The sequence below is a fragment of the Microcaecilia unicolor genome, chromosome 13, assembly GCF_901765095.1.
Source record: "Microcaecilia unicolor chromosome 13, aMicUni1.1, whole genome shotgun sequence".
NCBI lineage: Eukaryota > Metazoa > Chordata > Amphibia > Gymnophiona > Siphonopidae > Microcaecilia > Microcaecilia unicolor.
In genome coordinates, this window is record NC_044043.1 from 85,368,102 (window position 1) to 85,393,312 (window position 25,211).

Below are 25,211 nucleotides of genomic sequence, written 5' to 3' on the forward strand. Positions count from 1 at the left end.
TCCTGGGGAACTGGGTTTGATTCCCACTGCAGCTCTTTGTGACTCTGGGGCAGGTCACTTAACCCTCCATTGCCCCTGATACAAAATAAGTACCTGAATATATATATGTAAACCGCTTTGAATGTAGTTGCAAAAACCACAGAAAGGCGGTATATCATGTCCCATTTCCCTTTCCCTATTTGAGATTCTAAATGGAATGTTGAGATTGGAGATTCTAGATGGAATGCTGCTACTATTGAGATTCTGTTGCTACTATTTGAGATTCTTCATGGAATGTTAATGTTGCTGTTCCACTAGCAACATTCCATGTAGAAGCCTGCCCTTGCAGATCAGCAACGCGGCTGCGCAGGCTTCTGTTTCTGTGAGTCTGACGTCCTGCACTTATGTGCAGGAAGTCAGACTCAAAGAAACAGAAGCCTGCGCGGCCGCATTGCTGATCTGCAAGGGCAGGCTTCTACATGGAATGTTGCTAGTGGGAGGAGTAGCCTAGTGGTTAGTGCAGCGGACTTTGATCCTGGGGAACTGAGTTCAATTCCCACTACAGCTCCTTGTGACTCTGGGCAAGTCACTTAACCCTCCATTGCCCCAGGTACCAAATAAGTACCTGCATATATTATGTAAACCTTGATTGTAACCACAGAAGGGCATTATATTAAATCCAGTCCTGTCTCTGGCCATTCAAATTTCACCTCCCTCCTTTTAAATTTTCAGTTACCTATCAACATTCAGTCTCCTTCTCTCATGCGCTAGCTCTCCTATTTTTCCATCTCACGCCTTCCCCAGCCTCCTATTCCAATCCATCTTTCATCTACTCCCCATTACTACATTTCAGTGTTTGTACTCACTATCCTCCTTTCACTTCCTTGCTATTCCCTCCCCCCCCCCCCCCCAAGGCTCTCCCACATGGTTCTACCATTTGCAGTCTGGCATGTCCCCGACTCTCTCTCAACCCCCCCCCCCCCCCCGAACTACCTTAAAACAGTTTCAAGGAGCCCTTGTGGTCCAGCATTCTTCCCCATGTCCCTCACCTTCCTGGTCTACTTTTAACACATTTCTCATCACATGGGACTGTAGACAGAGCAGGGGGGTCACATGCAGAGCTTTCCTTCTGTCAGGTTCCACCCAGGGGGAAACAGGAATTTGTGGCAGAAGGGAGCGGACCAGGAAGGAAGGAAAGCTGTAGCATAGCTGCAGGTAGCACATGAGACTCTCTGCCATGTCTGCAGCCCCATGTGAAGAGAAATAAATTAAAGGCAAACCGGGAAGGTGAGGGAAACCGGAGAGAGATGCTGGACCACAGGGTCTCCCTGGAGCTGTGGAGCACAGGGCAGCTGCCCTGTTTGTCTCGCTAATGTCGGCCCTGCTGGCAGCAGTACCAGTCTAGGTTACATTTCTCTATGTTGGGCAGTACTGTGCAGGAGAGGGCGAAGGCAAACCCAAAAGGCGGGGTTGGGGGGGGGGCTCATATGGTTCCTAGGGGTCAGTTTGAATCAAGGGCACATCTGGTTAGAAGGGGCTGTTGTATTGATTGACAGTTGATGATGGCTACAAATCAGGGGCGTAGCCAGATAGCCAGTTTTGGGTGGGCCTGAGCCCCTCCAGTCTGCTCTTCTCTCCACCCCTCCCTGCCCACAAACCCCAAATATTAAATACTTGAGCTGGCGGGGTCCCTAAACTCTGCCAGCTGAAGATTTCCTCCTACTACTGGAGCAGCCAGCACTCTTCCAAATGGCAGCCGGCGGCACTCGCCTCAAACTGATACTGTTGACTGCAGGCCGTGCATGCTCAGTGCTTTTGCATGTGTGAAAACTGAGCATGTGCAGAAGGGCCGGTCTTAGCATCAGCTCAAGGCAAGTGCTGCTGGCTGACATATGGAATAGAGAGCTGCACGGGAACGGGGTTCGCGGGATTCCCGCGGGGACAGAGGCAGTTCCTGCGGGGTTCCCGCGGGGATGGAAGCAGCTCTGCGGGGGGTCCCGTGGGGACGGAGGCAGTTCCTGCGGGGTTCCCGCCGGGATGGAAGCAGCTCTGCGGTCTTCTCGTAGAAGTGTAAGCTGCACCTGCACCAGCCTCTCATCTACCGAATACCAATTTCTTTGAGTGCTGTCTTCTTCTCCTCTTCTTCTTCCTTGCTTTAACAGCACAAATGTGGAAAGTCTTCCATTAAGGAGGTGGGAGAGTCACAAATGATGACGGACTTCAAAAAGGTGTGGGGTGAACACAGAGGATCTCTAATTAGAAAATGGAAGTTATATAAAAGCTAACCTTAAATGGCTGCATGTGTGTGGATGTGTCAAGTGACGCTTAGATGGCGACTGGCTGTGATGAACTAGGGCTGATACCTGGCAGACTTGTATGGTCTGTGGCTCATACATGGCAATCTGGTTTAGGATGGGCTGGAAAGGGCTTAGACAGCAACTTCAGTGGCTGGAACATGAGGACAGTGCTGGACAGACTTTTACGGTCTGTGTCCCACAAATGAGAAGACGAATAGACTGGAGTGGGCTTCAACGGCAACTCCAGTAGTTGGAACATAAGGATAGGGCCAGATAGACTTCTGTGATCTTTGTTCCAGAAACACGAAAGAAAGACCATAATCAAGTATATAATATCACACTCGTTGATTTAATGATGAATTGATCATGAGTGTGACTATTGGCAGAGTGGATGGACCGTTCAGGTCTATTTGCTGTCACTTACTATGTTACTATTAATCCTCTTTGCTACCAGGCTGGTGCACAGACCTCCACTCTGACACAGGCACGAGAATCAGATGTCACCTGACCTACTGGCGCGTGCATGTGGCGACCTCTCAGCACACAGTGCAAGTGAATCGGAGACAAGTCTTACATGTGCACACCAGAGTGTTCCAGCTTCCATTCCTTCCTTGCCTACAGTGCTTGGCTCAAATCCAGAGAGAGACTGAGGGAGCTGACTGGAATTTTCTTTTATGTACCATTAAATTCTTACGGGGATGGGTGGGGATGGGTTAAATTCTTGCGGGGACGGGTGGGGACGGGTTGGGATGGGTTAAATGTTTGCGGGGATGGGTGGGGATGGTTAAGATTCCAGCGGGGACAGATGGGGACGGGTAAGATTCCAGCAGGGACGGGCGGGGATGGGTAAGATTTCTGTCCCCGTGCAACTCTCTAATTTGGAAGAGCGTTGGCTGCCCAAGAATAGAAAATCTTCAGCTGGCAAGGTTTGGGAATACCCATCAGCCATAGCAAGAGTGTCACAATTTTGGGTGGGCCTGAGTCCAAAGTGGGTGGGCCCTGGCCCACCCTGGCCCACCTGTGGCTACGCCACTGCTACAAATACTGTTTGTAAAAGACATATGAGTATGTCTTTATCCGGGGGGGGGGGGGGGGGGGGGGTATACAGCTCTCTGTTACAAGGTGAGCTAGGCTACCTGTATGCTGACTTGCAGGGGTTTGCTAAAATAATTACTTTCCCATTATCATGTGTTCTTCTGGGATTTGTCTTCTGCTGGATGTACCCAGAGGACAAGGAATAGGTATTTGAAACCTTGGTGACTACAAAGAAAAATCTATTTCTTTTTTAAACTGCTTATTCAGCGTTCACATGCACCGCAGCAAGACAATAGATATAAAAGCAGCATTTTCCCATCTGTACCCCAAGGACATGCTCAATAAGGGAGAGAAATCTCCCAGGCTCCAAGAATTATCAATATTTAATTTATCATACTTTTCAATTATCGCTTTTTTGAACAACTTCAACTGGCTAGGAAGAAAAAAAAAAGGAAGGGTATGACAGGAAAGATTTTTGATTAAAATTAGAAATTCACAGTTATTTCTGACTGGAGGACATTTTAGGTTCAGTTTCTCTGTACATTCTGTTCTCAAGCTGCGTCCTTTAGAAGTTATCCCAGTTGTAGAAGAAGTTATCCTAATTTTAAAGTGAAGTAGCAATTATGGTGTTTCCAGTCTTGTTTGCTTCAGGCTACCTACTCAGAGTAAATAATATTGTTTTTCATAACAGGCAACAAAAATTGCTTTAAATAAACATAAACCGTGATGTACATGTACTGGAATATGACCATACATTTATATAAGAAGAGTGTGGTATGTGCAGTGAATGACTGCAGCAATCATATGGGGACGTGCTTTTAAAAGTTTAACATATTTTTGACTTAGTAATATCTAAAGAGGGATTTCAGTGTAAAAGCAGGGGTTCTCGACCCAATCCTTGGGACGCAGCTAGGCAGTCAGGTTTACAGGATATCCAGAATGAATATGCTTGGGATAAATTTGCATGCACTATTATTATTATTGTTAACATTTGTATAGCGCTACCAGACGCACGCAACGCTGTACATTCAACATAGAGACAGTCCCTGCTCAAAAGAGCTTACAATCTAAAAATAAGACAGACAGACAAGACAATTAAGGGCGAGGGAAGTACTGGGTGAGAAGGAACAAGGAGAGGGCAATTGAGTAGTGGCTAGGAGCCGAAAGCAGTGGTGAAAAGGTGGGTTTTTAGCATAGATTTGAAAACAGGTAGAGATGGAGCTAGACGTACAGGCTCAGGAAGTCTATTCCAGGCATAAGGTGCTGCGAGGGAAAAGGAACGAAGCCTGGAGTTAGCAGTGGAGGAGAAGGGGGATGACAAGAGAGATTTGTCCAATGAGCGGAATTCACGGGGAGGAATGTAGGGCGAGATGAGAGTGGAGAGGGAATGGGGGGGCTGCAGAATGGATGCATTTATAGGCCACTACCTCCATTCTATGAAAATATATCTCATATATATCGCATGCATGCTCATTATGGTTGTCCTGAAAACCTGACTGGCTAGCTGTGTCCGGAGGACTGGGTTGAGATCCCCTAGTCTAAAAGTGACTGACTGAAAATGTCCTTTCTGTTGCCACGGGAGAGTGTTTACTGTTTGTTTATTTATTTATTTATTTATGGAGGATACCTCAAAATACATCAAAACAGGCAACTACGGGGTTTACAGAGACAAAACAAAAAATGCCATAGTACAATGCAGATGAGGATGCTTGCCAGAACAATAGGAGAGGCTAAGGGGAGGCTCTAGGAGGGAAAGGATTCAAAAGCCAGGGAAAGGAAAGGGTGGACCTAAAGGAGGGGGGAAGAATTCCAAAGCTTCGGCCAAGATTGCTGAAAGCGGTGTCATGGGGGATCCTAAAGTGAATGGCGGTGGGTGAGGGGATACACAGCAGGCTGTCAGAAGCGGAGCGCAGGAGACAGGAGTGGATTGGAGGTACCCTTTGAAAACTAGCATAAGGAGCTTGAGGCGAATATAGAAAGAGATGGACGACCAGTGTTCAAGGCAAAGGAATGGTATGACGTGATCGAACTGTTTTGCACAATGAATGATTTTAGCATTATAAGCCCTCAAAGCGTTAATATAAATGTCAAAGTGAATATTTTACAAGCACTACTTCCATTTTAGATTCGTATAACTGTCACTTAGATGTTTACATTGCATGAACGTTGAAATCCCAATTTTGCGAAGTCAGGATATGTAAAACTGAAAAACATGCATCTTGGAAGGGGGCGTGATCTGGGTGTATTTTGGGCAGGGCCATAGCCAGCCCTCCATTATTAGGGGGGGGGGGGCGGCCCGGGGGGAAATGGAGAGCAATACATTTTCTCCCCATCTCACTGCCCCCGGGAGTTAGAAATATTACCTTTGCTGGTGGGGATGCCGAAGCCCTGCCAGCCAAAGAAATTTGCTACCCAGCCATTCCCCTTTTCCTTAAACTGCTACAGTAAAGAGAAAGTTAGGCAGTGTGCCTCCAGCCGCCGACGTCTGGATTCCTCGCTCCTGTTTTTAGCACACACATTTTATGTGGATTTTAAAGAAGAGACTGCACAGATGATTTCTCCTGACTTCATGATTTCATCTAACTTTCCGGAAATCTCTGAAGACCATGTTATTCAGAAGTGCCTACCCTGCCGACTCTTCCAGTGGCTCCACTGCTGGAAGCACACCGATCTAGAGACATTTGGACATATCCCCCTTCCCTTTTCCCTCAAAGCTTCCCTTCTCCTTCCGTCCATTCCTACTCTTCCCCAGTATCTCTTGTAGGTTTTCTGCTGTATTAGCTTCATTTTACTGCATTGGCATCTGCCTCTGTGGTGCATTGTGAGCCACATTGAGCCTGACACTGTTGGGAAACTGTGGGGTACAAATGAGATAATAAATAAATTAATTAATTAATGTAAAGCGCGTTCTTATTTTTTTGCACCTGCACTTTTGTGCAAGCGGCTGAGAGGCGTGCAGTTTTCCTCCCCAGACTGGAACAGGCCTCTCAGTGCACCTTGTCACAATCTGATCAAAAGCATACTGTGAAAGCCCCTCGCATGCTTTTTGCCTGTTAGAGGAAGGTAATCCTTCAACAAGCCATTTTATTCAAGCAGATTGCTGTTTATCAGGGTAAGTGAACCCTGAAACTTGCTCACAATATATGGAAGTAGGGGAATAGCCTTAAAATGGTGATCACCCCCAGGGTCTCAGGACATTGGGAGGCTTGTTCGCAGCTGGCCTTCCCAGCTTCCTCCCTTTCTTCTAATTAAATAATTCAATGTCTTTAAATAATTAAGATTCATCGGAGACTGTTCATTAAAGCATGCTAAATTTTGCATGAAATCATGTGATCATGAAATTGCTTAGATGGCAGTAAAACCAGGAGTTTTCACTTTATTCAGTTCCTCACTTAGGGGCCGATTTACTAAACAGTGCTATGGCAAATGGCATTTACCAATGAACACGGGTTGCTTGGCATAGCATGGGTTCTTTTCCAGTAATGCAACTTAATGCAGGATTTTTTGCAACTATGCATGTTGAATAATAATGAGCTGCAAAGAGTGCAAACGCATGCAAAGCAGATCATTATTATGCAAAATGAATAATACAATCTGCATTTGTCACTGAAGATTGACTTCCCCCCCCAGGAGCTGATTCACCCAGGGATTCTGTCACAGGTGTCTGGCCTCCATTCTCCCAATCACTTAAAAATAATGTGCCCCCCCCCCCCAACCTTCCTATAATCCATTGATCCTTATTAAAATTCCCCATTCTCAGACCCACCTACTCCCTAATCACCTGACGCTTAATATATTTCTCAAATCTCTATCCTCCATCCTTGATGCTTCCTGCAGTTACTGGGCTTCTGGAGTCAAATGCAGAGGTTTGCTGAATAGCGATTTTTTTTTTTGCTGCTAGAGTGGAAGTTTCACATGGATAGGAGGGGCGTTTGAGATCCCATTATACAGTAAAATTGTGATAAACATTTTTCGGCTACCAAACTACAAATGATTCTCTGCAACACCTTTGGAAGTTAGCAGGTGAAATGCTGACGATGTCTGGCTGGGTGGATATAAGTACGATTGGAGGTAGAGTTATCAGATACTGGTCTGTTTGACATTTTTTACATTCATAAAGACAAAAAGTTTTGTGGCATTTTTGCTGCTGGTTTTAGGCCGCTGCTTTGGGTTTGGATGAAGTTTGGTTGCTCCACATACGTAGGTCACCCTAACCTTCTTAGAATTGTGATGCAGTCATATGGCTCTTTTATGCTGGATATCCCGACCTTTTTCAAAGCCTAATGCTGCCTTACTGCCGCTTTTAGGCCTATAACCACCGTTCCAGACAGATTATTTCACCGCATTTAGGGTCACATTCATGGCAATCTAATGTAACCCAGGGGTGTAACCAGACCTCGAAGTGGGGGGGAGGGGAGCAGAGCTGCTCTCCCTCACCTCAACGCTACATACATACCTTGCCTGGCGGGGGGCCCCAAACCTGCCAGCTGAAGCATTTCTCCAGCACTGCTCTCCTTACATTGCCTGGCTGCCCTGCTTCCCCTCTTAATGCAACTCACACCATTAGAACAGCTAATATGAATATGAAGAAGGAACACGCTGTTCTAATGGTGTGAGTTGCATTAAGATCTGATGATCCCCCCCCCAGGGGCATATCTGAGATTTGGCGGTAGGGGGGGGGCAGGGGCTAGAGTGAGGGGGCACATTATAACCCCCCCCCGGGCGCCGCCCCCCCCTACCGCCATCCCCCCCCACCGCTGTCAACCCTCCCCCCTACCGCCGTTAACCCTCCCCCGCCTACCGCCAACCCTTTCCCCGCCTACCGCCGTCACCTACCCCCGAGGTCCGCTCCTGCTGGTTTTTTAAAATATTACTTCAGCTGGCGGGGGACCCCAACCCCCGCCAGCCCAGCCGAGGTCTTCTTTAACTTCTTCATCCTCGTGCTGTTAAAGCTGCATGATGCATCCTTCCAGTTGGACGGAGTTTGACGACGCAGCACGTTGTACATGCAGGACGTCAACGTGCTGCGACGTCAAACTCCGTCCAACTGGAAGGATGCATCATGCAGCTTTAACAGCACGAGGATGAAGAAGTTAAAGAAGACCTCGGCTGGGCTGGCGGGGGTTGGGGTCCCCCGCCAGCTGAAGTAATATTTTAAAAAAACGGCAGGAGCGGACCTCGGGGGTAGGTGACGGCGGTAGGCGGGGAAAGGGTTGGCGGTAGGAGGGGGAGGGTTAAAGGCAGTAGGGGGGTCCAGGGCGAAATCTGCGGGGGCCCAGGCCCCTGTGGCCCCACGCAGATACGTCCCTGATCCCCCCCCCCAAAATATATAAAAAATAAATTCAAATATGTGGTAGATTTTGTGCTTGATCGTCCTGCTATAATATTAATGATTGGGACACTCTATGCATCTTAGTTATATTTAAGTCCCCACATTTGTTTTAAAACTCTATTCGGTCAACTAATTTGATGAGACCATTTTTTACGGCATCAAGGAAAAAGGGCTTTTTTTTAAAGGGGCCGGAAAACGGATGCGCATCCATTTTTGACCTGAGACCTTACCACCGCAGATTGACCTAGCGGCAGTGCCTCACACACTACCCGTGCGGTTAAGCATGCAGCTGACAGAGTGATTTTCCAGTTGGGTTCTTTTTTTTAAATTTCTTTATTTATTAGTTTTTTAAACAAACATAATATACTTTTATGAGTGATAATACACAAATAAGAAATTTCTTCAAAACGTAAAAATAAAGTTAATTACTCTATTTATATACTACTATCGTCCAATATTATTAATTAAGGTAAATGATCCAAGAAAAAGAAATAAAAAAAAATATTTTCCTACTTAATTATTAAGCAGCTCACAACAGAATAAATCAAAAGTTGCATCATTCCCGGGTGGTTACTCTAGCCTGCCCTACAGTGTTACATATGTGCCTAGACTTGTACATTAACCTCTTCTCTGTTTGCTAAGAAATCTTCCAATTGTTTTGGGTCGAAAAATTTCTTATTGTTTAGATTGAAATTTTACTCTACAAATACAGGGAAACCTCAAAAGAAAATCAGCCCCGATTGCTACTGTTCTTGACCGCAGCAATAGGAGCATCTTACATCTCCTTTGTGTTTCCCTGGAAAGACCCGGAAAAATTCTTACTTTTGACCCCAAAAACATAGAATCCAAATGTCTTAAAGAGAGTTTAAGCACTGCGTCCCTCTCCATTTCCAGTGCAAAGGTTACCAATAGCGTAGTCCTTTGTGTTATAACCTCAAGAGAAGATTCGAGAAATGCAGTGAGATTCACCGCCCCCTGTGCTTGTAAATTCTCTGATGATTTAACACCAGTTTGAAGATAAAAAGCTCGAGTTATTGGTGGCAATGAATTCTCCTGCATACCTAGAATTTCAACTAAATATTTCTTAGCCACTTGAATTGGAGAAATCAAAGGAGACCTAGGAAAATGTATAAAACGTAAAGTCAGTCTCTTAGATTGATTTTCTAAATATTCCAAGGCGTCTTAAAGTAAAATTATTTTCCTTAATTAAAGCCTGTTCAATAAGTTCAAGTTTTTCAGTTCTTTCGGTCAGTCTTTTAACTTCAGAGGCTTGAAAATCATTAGTTTGTAGCTGATTCAATGCAGTCTCTGATAAGGCTTTAATTGTCTCCATATTTTTAAAAATTAAAGTTTGTAAAGCAGTTCGAGTAGTAGAAGTCAAGTCCCAAAGTGACTCTAAGGTCACTACGGCAGGTTTCACTATTTTCCCCCACTAAACAATCCGGTTGAGGGGCTTTCGCAGCTTGTTCCAAAATTCTCACTGTTTTTGACAAAACTACGTGAGCTGCTGTTAATTCCGGCTCTCCCGAGCTGTCAGCACCAGTTCTCATCTCCTGCAGGCTCCCTCCCTGGTCACTCTGCTTCCAGTTTGGTTTATTTTATTTTAGTTACATTTGTACCCCGCGCTTTCCCACTCATGGCAGGCTCAATGCGGTTTACATATACAGGTATTTATTTGTACCTGGGGCAATGGAGGGTTAAGTGACTTGCCCAGAGTCACAAGGAGCTGCCTGTGCCTGCAGTGGGAATCAAACTCAGTTCCCCAGGACCAAAGTCCACCACCCTAACCACTAGGCCACTCCTCCACTGTTGCTACTATTTGAGATTCTACATGGAATGTTGCTATTCCACTAGCAACATTCCATGTAGAAGTCGGCCCTTGCAGATCACCAATGTGGCCGCGCAGGCTTCTGCTTCTGTGAGTCTGACAGAAACAGAAGCCTGCGCAGCCTTCTACATGGAATGTTGCTAGTGGAATAGCAACATTCCATGTAGAATCTCCAATAGTAGCAACATTCCATGTAGAATCTCCAATAGTACCTATTTTATTTTTGTTACATTTGTACCCCGCGCTTTCCCACTCATGGCAGGCTCAATGCGGCTTACATGGGGCAATGGAGGGTTAAGTGACTTGCCCAGAGTCACAAGGAGCTGCCTGTGCCTGAACTGGGAATCAAATTCAGTTCCTCAGTTCCCCAGGACCAAAGTCCACCACTCTAACCACTAGGCCACTCCTCCACTGTTGCTACTATTTGAGATTCTACATGGAATGTTGCTATTCTACTAGCAACATTCCATGTAGAAGTTGGCCCTTGCAGATCACCAATGTGGCCGCGCAGGCTTCTGCTTCTGTGAGTCTGACCCCAAGCCCCCGCCAGCCGAAGTCCTCTCTTCCGTGCAGGATGCAAGTTTCAACGCTTCCTGTTCTTCTGAGTCTGACGTCCTGCACGTACAACGTGCAGAATGTCAGACTCAGAATTTGGAATTCAGTCTGACGTCCTGCGCGTTGTACGTGCAGGACGTCAGACTCAGAAGAACAGGAAGCGTTGAAACTTGCAGCGGCGCAGCCTGCATGGAAGAGGGGACCTCGGCTGGCGGGGGGTTGAGGTCCCCCGCCAGCAAAGGTAAGTGACAGCAGCGGGGGAGGGTGTCATTGGTGGCGAGGGGGGGGGTCCGGAAATGGCGGGGGGGGGGGGATCGGTGGCGCCGGGGGGGGGGCTAAAATGTGCCCCCTCCCTCTGGCTCTGGCCCCCCCTACCGCCCGAGTCCAGATACGCCCCTGGTTTGAGTCCACGAAAACGTGGCAGAAGGACGCAGAAATATTTCACATTGTTTTTTTTGGGTGCCACAGACCTGATTAAAAAGACATCTTGTAATCGTAACAAAAAGAAAGTATTGAAAAGTTCAGGACTTGGTAGAAAAAGAGATGCGATAATAGCAGCATAACTTAGTTAACTGACAACTGTGGTGTGAGAGAGAGAACAAGACAGGATAATCTCAGAATATTATTATTATTTATTGCATTTGTATCCCACATTATCCCACCTATTTGCAGGCTGAATGTGGTTTACATAGTTTTGTTAACATTGTCGTTACAGGATAGCAGATACATTTAGTTTTGTGTAGAAATTAAGTGAGGGAAGAAAGAAGAAGGCGGGGAGTGAATAGGGTAATTGTAGGAGGGGGGCTTTCTTAACTGAGTGGGTTTGGTGAGGTGGACTAGTGTGGCTATCGGTTCTCATTGTAGGCTTTGTTGAAGAGATAGGTCTTTAGAGATTTGCAGAAGACAGTTGCTTCGTCGATTGTTCTCAGGTCTGTAGGCAATGCATTCCACAATTGCGTGCTTAAGTAGGAGAAGGTGGTGGCGTGCATCTGCTTATATTTTAGTCCTTTACAGCTGGGGAAGTGTAGGTTGAGAAATTTGCAAGATGATCTTGTAGCATTTCAGAATAGTGAACCATGAATCCATTGTTCCTATTCAGGGCTAGGGTAAAGCTTCCAATTCAGTTTCATACTGCAGTATTCCTTTGAGGTCCCTTTGTAGGAGTATGGCAACCATTTTCACTGCTGTAATTGTCTAGTGCTTATGTTTGACATTTGCTTTAGATCGTATTGAGTGAATTCCTTCAAAAAGGCGGTAAATACATCCTAATAAATAAATAACGTCAGGTAGAGAGTGTCCTTGAAGGCTGAAGTGTTCTCCTATTGGCTTTTGAATGCTGCCATTGTAATGTAAGATTTGTATGCATGTAATTTTTTTTTTTTTTTTGGGGGGGGGGGGGGGGGGTGACCTTTTTATCCTATGCAGATAGCAGAAGGATATTGTTAGCATGTACCAGGTGCACAGTTATAGAAATGCCCTTTTGATGGCATATAATACATTGGAGGAAGAGCAGGTGAATAAGCCCCAGATGTTGTAGCTGTTGCTGATAGACCCTGTGAATAAGGGGACAGAGTTGGCATCTGGGTTACTGGCAGCAGTGGCGTTCCTAGGGGGGGCTGACACCCGGGTCGGATCGCCGATGCGCCCCGCCCCCCCGGATGCAGCGTGACACGCCCCCCCTGGCGAAAGACCCCCCCGGGCGCACGCCGCTGGGGGGGTGCCCCATGCGCTTGTCCTTCCTTCGTTCCATGCTCCCTCTGCCCCAGAACAGGAAGTAACCCACCACCGCACCCCCCCCCCCCCAGGAACGCCACTGACTGGCAGGGTCTAGTCCCCGAGGGAGGAATTGTTGAACAGTTTGTGGTTGCTGGCGAGTATTGGATTGGATTTATTGACTTGATAGATAGCTTTGTACCAAAGTATTAAATTGCTATACTTAAAATATCAAACAATGACAAATTTACAAGAAAGAATTACAGGGGCGTAGCCTGACACCCAATTTTGGGTGGGCCTGGGTCCAAGATAGGTGGGCAGAACTCCACCCTGTCCCACGAGTGATTTAGTCTCTCCTGCATGCGATATGGTCTCTCAAACATCCCCCCTTCCCTGCATACCTTTTAACTAGCAGATTTTCACCGGCAGTGAACAGCTACTAATACGCACTGCTCATGTTGGCTCCACAGCCTTCTCTCTGATGCAACTTCCTGTTTCAACATAGGCAGGAATACATTAAAGGGAAGGCTGTGGGGCTGGTGTGAACAGTATGGGTCCGTCGCTGCTCGCTGCAGGCCGAGATCTTCTATTTACAAGGTGTGCAGGAGGGATAGTTGTTGGGAGTTTTTGGCTGGTGGGGCTTGGGGGATCCCTGCCAGCCACATCATAGGTGTGCTGCTACTGGGTGGGCCTGGGCCCACCTTTGGCTATGCCACTGGCAGAACTACATTACTGCACACTAAGTAATTAGTGCAGGATTAGTGTATGAGCCCTTACCGTCTACAAAATAGGTGGCAGTAAGGGCTCTTGTGCTAATTTTTGTTAATATCTGAGGAAAGGGGGAGTAGGAGGAGTAGGCTCTTGAACAACACCAGTAGGCGACGTAGATAGGAACAATCTCTTTATTTAATTATACACTCGATTCAACACAGCCGTGTATATATGTATGTATGTATATATATGTATATGTGTATATATATTATAGCATTTCTGCAATACTAATAATAATTTAAAAAAAAAATTTTATAAAAAATGTTTTTATTAATTTTTTAATTCTACATGGAATTTATGTTTATCACACATTTAACATTCTACATTTATTTTAATTTGTTCTGCATGTTTGTTATATTACCATTGTTTGGTTTTATTTCATAGACTCCTGAAGAAGGCGTCTGTAGCGCCGAAACACGGCTGTGTTGAGTCGAGTGTATAATTAAATAAAGAGATTGTTCCTATCTACTTCGCCTACTGGTGTTGTTCAAGAGCCTACTCCTCCTACTCCCCATTTCCTCAGATTCTACTTTTCGTAGGAATTTGTGTACCTCCACCCTTGTGGTGGTTTGGCTTGCTTGCAATTTTTGTTAATAACCACGTGCTAATGGCAACATTAGTATATTAGTACATGGCTGCTTCATCATCGGTATAAAACCTCCGTTTGATAGAAATACAAAATCTCGATAATGTTTGGAGTTAAATTTAGTCACTTCTCTTAGAGTATTAAAGCACGTAACAGCTTATGGTACTTAGCTGAATATGTTATCCTCCACTTGCCAACCGTGACCTACGATGGCCAACGTTTTGTCTGGTTGTGTCAGGGTCAGATGGCCGATTTCTGTGAAAAACAAAAAAAAATTCATGAAACTCTGTACAACCTCTCTTACATACATAGTAAATGACGGCAGATAAAGATCTGTATGGCCCATCCAGTCTGCCCAACAAGATACACTCATTTACATGGTATGTAATACTTTATATGTATACCCGAGTTTGATTTGTCCTTGCCTTTCTCAGGGCACAGACTGTAGAAGTCTGCCCAGCACTCTTCTTGTACTAAAAGTTCTGAAGATTCTGGAATCCTAAAGAGTTATAAGATTCCAGAATCCCAATTAGTAGCAACATTCCATGTAGAACCCCAAAGAGTAACATAGTAACATAGTAATTGACGGCAGATAAAGACCTGTATGGTCCATCCAGTCTGCCCAACAAGATAAACTCATTTACATGGTATGTAATACTTTATATGTATACCCGAGTTTGATTTGTCCTTGCCTTTCTCAGGGCACGGACTGTAGAAGTCTACCCAGCACTCTTCTTGTACTAAGTTCTGGAGCTACGTCGAAGCCCCTTAAAATTTATGCTCCAGCCCATCCCTATCTATTCAGTCACAATCAGGGCGTAGACCGTAGAAGTCTGCCCAGCTCCCATTTTGTTTCAAATTACCTTACTAGTAATCTACTTACTTGAGCAGCATACACGATTAACTGCACTTAAGGAGACTAACCTGGAAAAATGGCGCTCTCTTATAAAGGGTGACGTCAGACGCTGTGGTTTGCATTCAACCATTCAATTGGTTGACTACTGTAGTTGGCTATGGGCTGTGTTTACTAAGGCACGCTATAGGTGCATTAGCATTTTTAATGCGCGTTAATGGTTGATGCGTGTTAAACGCTAATTCACCCATAGGCGCATTAGCATTTAACGCATCATAACTTTAAAGGCACGCTAAAAACGCTAATGCACCTTAGTAACCTACCTCTAAATTAGCCAGATATATTTTTTGAAGCACTTTTCATATATTTATCCTCTGCATGTGCATTTTATGCGCACTATAACTTTTTTAAGTCTACAGATCAATTATATGTGCATTAATTCATAGGCATATGTGCCTCCAAGTGATTTCCTTGCACTTTACATTTTTGGGCACCCAAACAAAGGGCCCTGTTTACTAATCAGTGCACCAGGACGGAGCTGCCTCCTCATTTGTGCCTGGGGGAGAGGAAAGGTAGGTAAGAACTGGTGCTTTTTTTTCCCAAGCAAATATGAAAGTGGCTACCTCTCCCAAAGGCTGAACACCTTTCCTCCGAAAGGGTTAGCCCTTTCCTGCACCAAAGGGAGATGGGGAGGAAGTGGGGGAGGGACCCGGGACCCCCAAGTTTAGCACCCCAGAGGCTGGAGAGGAAAAAAATTGCTCTCTTCCTAGCCTCTATCCTGGATTCCCCAGGCACAAAAGGGAATTTTTTTTTTTAAAGTAGAGAAAGAGAAAGAGAGAGACTAATGGGCTCACCTTGTACCGCCTGCTGGAGACTGAGAAAATACTGAGGCTAGGTTCACATGGCCAGGGCTCTTATTGGCTCTCTAGAGTCAGACGTTTCTCAGTCTCCACCTGCTGGAAGGCGTGCACAACCCATCAGTCCAACCCTGGGCAGGTCCAGAGGGACTAAAGGAAAGCAAATTAGCAGGTAAGGTTTAATTTCTTCATAGGCATGCTGGTGTATTTAGCGCATGTTAGCGGAGGAGTGGCCTAGTGGTTAGGGTGGTGGACTTTGGTCCTGGGGAACTGAGGAACTGAGTTCGATTCCCGGCACAGGCAGCTCCTTGTGACTCTGGGCAAGTCACTTAACCCTCCATTGCCCCATGTAAGCCGCATTGAGCCTGCCATGAGTGGGAAAGCGCAGGGTACAAATGTAACAAAAATAAAATAGATACTATTGGAGATTCTACATGGAATGTTGCTACTCCACTAGCAACATTCCATGTAGAAGGCTGCGCAGGCTTCTGTTTCTGTGAGCCTGACGTCCTGCAGGACGTCAGACTCACAGAAGCAGAAGCCTGCGCGGCCACATTGGCGATCTGCAAGGGCCGACTTCTAGTGGAATAGCAACATTCCATGTAGAATCTCAAATAGTAGCAACAGTGGAGGAGTGGCCTAGTGGTTAGGGTGGTGGACTTTGGTCCTGGGGAACTGAGGAACTGAGTTCGATTCCCGGCACAGGCAGCTCCTTGTGACTCTGGGCAAGTCACTTAACCCTCCATTGCCCCATGTAAGCCGCATTGAGTCTGCCATGAGTGGGAAAGCGCGGGGTACAAATGTAACAAAAAAAAATGCTAGTGCACCGTGGAGGGGCATAATCAAATGGCGCCAGCCATCTATATGACTGGCGCCGCAAAAGGTGGTCCCGAACCGTATTATCGAAAAAGATGGCCGGCCATCTTTCGTTTCAATAATACGGTTGGGGCCGTCCAAATCCAAGGCATTTGGTCGTGAGAGGGGCTAACATTTGTAGTGCACTGGTCCCCCTGACATGCCAGGACACCAACCAGGCACCCTAGGGGGCACTTCTAAAAATTAAAAAAATACAAATAAAAATAGCTCCCAGGTGCATAGCTCCCTTACCTTGGGAGGTGAGCCCCCCAAATCCCCCCCCCCAAAACCCACTCCCCACAACTCTACACCATTACCATAGCCCTTATGGGTGAAGGGGGGCACCTACATGTGGGTAACAGTGGGTTTTTGGAGGGGGGGTTGGAGGGCTCCCATTTACCAACACAAGTGTAACAGGTAGGGGGGATGGGCCAGGGTCCACCTGCCTGAAGTGCACTGCACCCCCTAAAAACTGTTCCAGGGACCTGCATACTGCTGTGATGAAGCTGGGTATGACATTTCAGGCTGGCATAGAGGCTGGCCAAAAAATGTTTTTTTACTTTTTTTTTGGGTGGGAGGAGGTTGGTGACCACTGGGGGAGTAAGGGGAGGTAATCCCCGATTCCCTACGGTGGTCCTCTGGTCAGTTGGGGCACTTTTTTGAGGCTTGGTCGTAAAAATAAATGGACCAAGTGAAGCCGGCGAAATGCTCGTCAGAGCCAGCCATCTTTTTCCCTTTATCGGCCGAAGCCGGCCATCTCATAAGCACGCCCCTGTCTCGCCTCCCATACCCTTCCGAAACGCCCCCTTTAACTTTGGCCGGCTGTGCGACGGAAAGCAGTTGGAGCCGGCCAAAATCGGCTTTCCATTATACCGATTTCGCCGGCTTCAGGAGATGGCCAGCGATCTCCTTCGAAAATAAGCTGGTTAGTAAACATGGCCTGAACTGAATTCAAAGAAACAAGATGGCAAGCGATCTGCAAAATCCAACTTGGAGACAAACAAAGCAGATCAATCAGTGATATGGTTCACAACAGCTGAGCAATCAAGCAGATGTCCTCACCTTGATTGAGGAAAGCACCCTGCTGGTTTTTTACGTTTCAATCTCATGTCCTGCTTGGACTATTAGCCCCTGATGCAGCCCTTGTGGGCGAAACACAGTCTGTGTCGGGCGAATCTCTGAAAATAAAGTTTTGAACCATATCACTGATTGATCTGAACTGAATTCATGCTCATGGATGCTCACTCTCCTATTCAGTGTTGCTCCTTTTTCCAAGGGGTAGGTTTTATGGAGTGTGACAACTCTGTCTGGAACAGCTCCACTTGCTCAAAAATATGCAGCGGGTCCTTAGGGAGGTTTTTGTTTGTTCCAGGCAATAGTATAAAAAACAGTATCAAAGAAAACTCTCTTTTGAATAAGAAAAGTCAACGAGTTGACAAATTGGCCTTCTGAGCTGAGCTGCAATTTTACCTGCACAGCCATTTGACTTATAAATGGATTTTTATTTCAGATCTTTTATTGTCAGGCACTAGACAGTTATTACAGAGAATATCAATGTGTATATAGATAAAAAAAAACAAAAAAAAAAATACATATTTGTGTGAAGAGTATGGAAATCTCATTAGCACTGAAGAGTGCCTTCCATTTCTCTGCAGGCTGACACGATGTACGCATCTTAAATGCATGTTGCCACATACTGCTTTGCCATTAACCTCAATTTTAACTCATGAAGACCACCCTCTGTTCATGTTAAAAAAATATATATTTTGTCTGTTCTTTTTTTATAGCTAGTGCCTGGCATTTGTAGCGGTGTCAAATTGCGCTAAAGTATATTAGGCAGTTTCTAAACTACTCATTCCTCAGGGACTTTGTTGATGCCACCAAATGTATTTAACTGATGAATGGCTGAAGTGCAGCATTCGTCCAAGAGGTACAATTTCAAAGTGGCGTTCTTCTGTAACATATATAGTAACATCGTAAATGATGGCAGATAAAGACCTGTACGGTCCATCCAGTCTGCTCAACAAGATAAACTCATTTTACATGGTATGTGATGCTTTATATGTATGCCCAAGTTTGATTTGTCCTTGCCTTTCTCAGGGCACAGACCGTAGAAGTCTACCCAACACTGTTCTTGTACTAAAAGTTCTGAAGCTGACATCGAAGCCCCTTAAAATTTACACTCCAGCCCATCCCTATCTATTCAGTCACAATCAGGGCGTAGACCGTAGAAGTCTGCCCAGCTCCCATTTTGTTTCCCAATTACCAGCGTCGCCACTCAATCTCCGCTAAGATTCTGCGGAACCATTGCTTCTTAACAGGATTCCTTTGTGTTTATTCCACGCATGTTTGAATTCCATTACCGTTTTCATCTCCACCACCTCCCGCGGGAGGGCATTCCACATATTCACCACCCTCTCCATGAAAAAATACTTCCTGACATTAGTCCTGAGTCTGCCCCCCCCCCTTCAACCTCAATTCATGTCCTCTAGTTCTACCACCTTCCCATCTCCGAAAAAGGTTCATTTGCGGATTAATACCTTTCAAATATTTGAACGTCTGTATCATGTCACCCCTGTTTCTCCTTTCCTCCAAAGTATACATGTTCAGGTCGGCAAGTCTCTCCTCGTACGGTTTGCAACGCAAACCTCATACCATTTTTGTAGCTTTTCTTTGCACCGCTTCCAGTCTTTTTACATCTTTAGCAAGATACGGCCTCCAAAACTGAATACAGTACTCCAAGTGGGGCCTCACCAATGACTTGTAGAGGGGTTTTGAAGTCTACCCTACAGTGAACAATGAGCTTAGTAAAATCCTTTCATGGAGGACCTTCTCAGGTGAATTTTTGGAAGGTTATTTTTTTTTTTCAACTAACAAAATTCCATCTGGTCAAAATTCAAACTCCGTGGTCAACCTTTCTTTGAAACGCTTCCCGTGGTATGTAAAGTGTACCCAGATTTTCAGCGCCAGCAGATAACTGGATATTGGTGCTGAAAATGCAGGAATAGAGGTGCTCATTGCCATTATTTGGAGATCTGCGATAGTCAGCACCGGTTTCCGGATAACTACCTGGTTAAATTAAGGGGCCCTTTTACGAAGAGGTGGTAGGACTACAGCTGGTTATGTGCGCAGCGAATCGGCTCTTCTGCCAGAGGAAGTTCCTGGGCCTGCTGCTCACTATTTCCAGTGCTAAATAGGAGGTGGTAAAGGGTCCAGCAGTAAATAGTTATGGGATCTATCTATCTATCGCACTGCAGTGGGATCTATGCTGGATGCTGGGATTACATACTGAAAAGGCTTCAGACAGTCCAAAACACGGCTGCAAGGCTCATACTGGGGAAATTGCACTTTGAACCTGCTCAACCACTTCGGTTTCAGCTACACTGGCTCCCCGTAACAGACCGTATTACCTTCAAAATCTGTTTGCTCACACACAAGATCATGTATGGTGAAGCTCCAGAATATATGCTTAATCTCATTGATCTACCATCAAGAAATGCCGTATTGTCTGCAAGGTCCTACCTCATTCTCCATTTTCCAACCTGCAGGAATGTTAAATACAAGACTCTTTTTTGCATCATCCTTCCTTCATATCAGTCTGAAATATTGGAATGTCCTACCGAAACAACTTAAGGAGCTCGCCGACCACCCACTGTTCAAGAAGTCCTTAAAGACGTTCTTATTCGTCAAGCCTTACTCCACTGGCAACTCCAATGCTTAGCCTCTCCCACTTGCCGTCGCTTCACCCCTGTCATCTACCCTGGTTATCCCCTGTTCCTACCCCTCCTGTCACTTTCTGTTTCTGGGCCATCATTGTCCTGTTTTGTATCTTGATTTATTGTAAGCCACATTGCGCCTGCTCATGTGGGTAAATGTGGGGTAGAAATGTACTAAAATAAATAAATAGCTGCATGGCCATGTTCTAAGTACCGCACAGCCATTCCGCTGCAGTAAAAGGTGGCCTCAGCACGTGGCAATCCCACGCACCAATGCCATCTCGGGCCACCTTTTTAACCGCTGCTTGGTAAAAGGGCCCCTAAGCTTTTGTTATTTTTCTCTCCTAAATTAACTGGTTGGCTATCTGGGTTCTGGCATTGATTCTCCCCACTAAAATATGACTTTGCCCTGGCTCCACACACAGACCACCCTGGTGCTCTTCAGATAGCATTGGAGTGGTCTGTCTGGATTTTCAGCAGCATCATTGAGACCCAGAGGTGGGCAACCACAGTCCTTGAGGGCCACAACCCAGTTGTGATGTCAAGATTTTCACGATGGATTTGCATGAGATCTATTTGAACACAATGGAAGCAATGCATGCAAATCAATCTTGTTCGCATTCTTTGCTGAAATCTTGAAAGCCCGACTGGGTTGTAGCCCTCGAGGACTGTGGTTGACTAACCCTGATCCGAGCAGTGGAGCTGAAAATCTGGGTATGGCCCAGTCAGTGGCACTTCTCTGTGCAAGAGGGGCCCCTACTGTCTTGTGTGCAAGGATGGTGAGCCCTTAGGTCCCATAAGGCCCTGAGGGACCTTAAAGAACAGCCGTGCAACCCCAAGTCTTCACCTGCAGCGACCGCCGTTCACCAAGGGTTGAGCCCCCAGCTGCAGGCGGTCAACGGGACTTCAGGAACCGCGGGGTGCCAAGCTGACCCGGACAGGAACCAGGAGAGCAGAGGGCAGATGGAGAACGAGAACATCCAAACAGTCAAAGTTCAGGGCAGGCAGCAGACAACGAATTCAAGATCCGGCAAGAGGTCGAGGCAGGCAGCGAAGAGGGAAAAAACCAGGAACAGTCCAGAGGTCAAAACCAGGTGAAAACGAAACACAGAGGAACACAGGAACAAAATGGAAACGGGCCTCGGGAACAGAACCTGAAGCAAAGTTCTAACTCAGTTCTCTCCCTTAAGTACTGTTCAGCATCAGCCGCCCCGCCCCCGCAGGTGTAGCCGACCAACCCGAACCTGGCTATTGACAGAGCCCTTCTGATTGGCTCTGTCTGCCCAATCCAGCACCTCAGAGGCGGAGCTCCGGACCCCCGCGCCCGGGAGAGACGAGGACGCCGGCCATCGCGCCTCGGCACCGCCTCCTCCCGCAGCGCAAACACCGCCCCCACAGCCAGCGACCGCGAGACCGGCGGCCGCAATCGCCGGTCTCTGGCCTCAGCCCCGGATAGGGCGGCCATCACCGCGGCGGGCCCCGGCTCCCCGCCGCGGCTTCCGGATTGTCGACCCTCGCTGAAGTGGACGCCGGCTCCTGCCCCCTGCGGCGGAGGAACCGGAGGGAGCTGCGGACGCGACACCTACCTGAATAAGATCTACTGAATATTGAGCAGTGTATTTTTTTGAAAATTCTTTGTAGACATGACCTTCCCCTTAACTTCATCTCATCTCCTCCCCACAAGCTGAAAGACTTCCTTGGCATGGCTTGATGTGCACATAACCTCTTAATCTAGGCCTCAGGCTTTTGCAGTCTTAGGCACTCTATTAATGTGACTTCCTCAGCTTTCCTTGTGAAATTACAATAGAAGAAACAAATCATCCCTTGCTGAAAAGCCTGACTTGTGCTGCAACTAACTCCAATTTAATTAAAAAAATATTCAGTCAGAGTTGGACACATGACAGCTGTTTTTAAAAAAATCTTTTCTCAAGTCAGTCAGCGACTTATTACTTACAAATCCCACCCTTAACACTGGTTATAAGTACATAAGTACATAAGTAATGCCATACTGGGAAAAGACCAAGGGTCCATCGAGCCCAGCATCCTGTCCACGACAGCGGCCAATCCAGGCCAAGGGCACCTGGCGACCTTCCCAAACGTACAAACATTCTATACATGTTATTCCTGGAATTTTGGAGTTTTTCAAGTCCGTTTAGTAGCGGTTTATGGACTTGTCCTTTAGGAAACCGTCCGACCCCTTTTTAAACTCTGCTAAGCTAACCTCTGGAGAAATCCTTCCATTATTATAAGTGCATTCACTCTGCAGCTCCTCAGTACCCCTCTACTCTCATCTCTCCCTAAATTCCTCCCTGGGAACTCCGTTCACTGGGTAAATCTCTCTTATCTGCACCCTTCTCCTCCACCGCTAACTCCAGACTCTGTTGCTTTTATCTTGCTGCACCATATGCCTGGAATAGACTTCCTGAGTTGGTACGTCAAGCTCCATCTCTGGTCGTCTTCAAATCTAAGCTAAAAGCCCACCTTTTTGATGCTGCTTTTAACTCCTAACCCTTATTCACTTGTTCAGAACCCTTATTTTAACATCCTCGCTTTAATATTCCCTTATCTCGTTTGTCCTGTTTGTCTGTCCTAATTAGATAGTAAGCTCTGTCGAGCAGGGACTGTCTCTTCATGTTCAAGTGTACAGCGCTGTGTACGTCTAGTAGCGCTATAGAAATGATAAGTAGTAGTAGTAAACCTATCTCATGCATAGTTATTGTGGATATCCTAAAAACGAGACTGGCTAGAGCAGAACTTCTCAAACTGTAGTCCTTGAAACCCATGTTTGAGGTTGTGACCTGGGTGAGTGCTCTATAAGATGTCCATGTTCTGCATCTGCTGAAGGTTTGCATGCTTTCAGCATCCATGTGAATTGGGGTTGCGGCTGCCAAAATATTGATGAGTGCTGAGTTAGAGGATCTCAGAGTGAGGAAGAAGGATTTTCATTTATGAGGGAAGGGGATTTTGGATTTAGCTCATACCTTTCTCAGTAGTAACTCAAGGTGAGTTACTTTCAGGTACACTAGGCTATTTCCCTGATCCCAGTGGGACTTGAACCCTGGTTTCCCTTTTTCTCACCTCACTACTTCAGCCATTAATTTGAAGACATATCTGTTGAAGAAAGCTTTTTTTTTAATAAATGATGCTTAATGCAGGGTTATTTTTTATTTTATTTTTGAAGAATATGTTTTAAATTTGTGTGTGTTATGAAATTATGTATGTATTGTTGTAACCCGCTTTAGAAGAAAGCGGGAAATAAATATGAGAAATAAATAAAGCTACTCCTTCACTTAGAAACATAGAAACATGACGGCAGATAAGAGCCAAATGGTCCATCCACAGCAACCACTATCTCCTCCTTTCCCTAAGAGATCCCACGTGCCTGTCCCACACTTTCTTAAATTCAGACACAGTCCTCATCTCCACCACCTCCACCGAGAGGTGATTCCATCCATCCACCACCCTTTCGGTGAAAAAGTATTTCCTTAGATTAATCCTGAGCCTATAACCTCTTAAGTTCATCCTATACTCTCTCATTCCAGAGTTTTCCTTCATTTGAAAGAGGCTCACCTCATGTACATTAATGCCATAGAGGTATTTAAACGTCTCTATCATATCCCCTCTCTGCTGCCTTTCTTCCAAAGTATACACATTGAGAGCCTTAACTCTGTCCCAATACGCTTTATGTCAGAGACCACTGACCAATTTTGTAGCCGCCCTCTGGACCGACTCCAAACTGTTTATATCTTTTTGTAGGTGTGGTCTCCAGAATTGTCCACAGTATTCCAAGTGGGGCCTCACCAGAGACTTATATAGGGGCTCTATTTCCTCTTTTTTCCTGCTGACCATCCCTCTCCCTATGCATCCAAGCATCCTTCAGTTCTGGCTTTGACCATTGCCTTTTCTACCTGTTTGGCCACTTTTTTTATTTGGATTTTGCTCACACATTTTTCAGTAGTAGCTCAAGGTGAGTTCCACTCAGGTACTCTGAATATTTCTCTGTCCCAGGAGGGCTCACAATCTAAGTTTGTACCTGAGGCAATGGAGGGTTAAGTGACTTGCCCAAGATCACAAGGAGTAGCAGTGGGATTTGAACCGGCCACCTCTGGATGCCAAGACCGGTGCTCTAACCACTAGGCCACTCCTCCACTCCACTGACATCATCAGATATAATCACCCCACAAGTCTCGCTATTCTTTCGCGCACAGTACTTCACCCCCCCCCCCCCCCTATACTGTACTTTGGTAACCTAAGTGTATGACTCTGCATTTATTTTAGCATTAAATCTGATCTCGCACACAATTGCTGGTGATACCTTACAAACAGGGAAACATGACAGCAGATAAGGGCCAAATGGCCCATCCAGTTGGCCCATCCTTAGTAACCACTAACCCCTCCTTCTCCTACGGGATCCCACGTGCCTGTCCCATGCTTTCTTAAATTCTGACCCAGTCCTCGTCTCCACGACCTCCACCGAGAGGCCATTCCACGCATCCATCACCCTTTAGCTTTAATTTTGTGTTAATCTTCTAAAATGAAAAAATGGAGAAAATACAGCTTTTCCATCTTTGCTTTTTCGCTCCTTCTCCCTTTCTTTAACAATAGCAAAAGAGTTATTTTCGAGTACCATGCTGTTTTATTGGTTGCCAGAGAATCTGTAGAGCTGCTGTGAAAGTTATTGGTGAGCAGCTTATTTGTGGATTCATAAATTCTCCAAATCCGTAAATCATGAGCCTTCAGTACAGAGAGTAATGAAACACAGAGCCATAAACTTCAAGTTTGCAGACTCATATTTGAAAATTCACAAATTATAATTTGCATAAAAATATCTATA

At 45.9% G+C, this 25,211-nt stretch overlaps 1 protein-coding gene across 1 annotated transcript in view; it reads left to right on the top strand.

Moving 5' to 3' along the window:
• Nucleotides 1-25,211, top strand: part of CAMTA1 (calmodulin binding transcription activator 1) — a 2,140,984-nt gene that overhangs the window by 755,741 nt on the left and 1,360,032 nt on the right. The gene's annotated exons all lie outside the window — the stretch shown is intronic.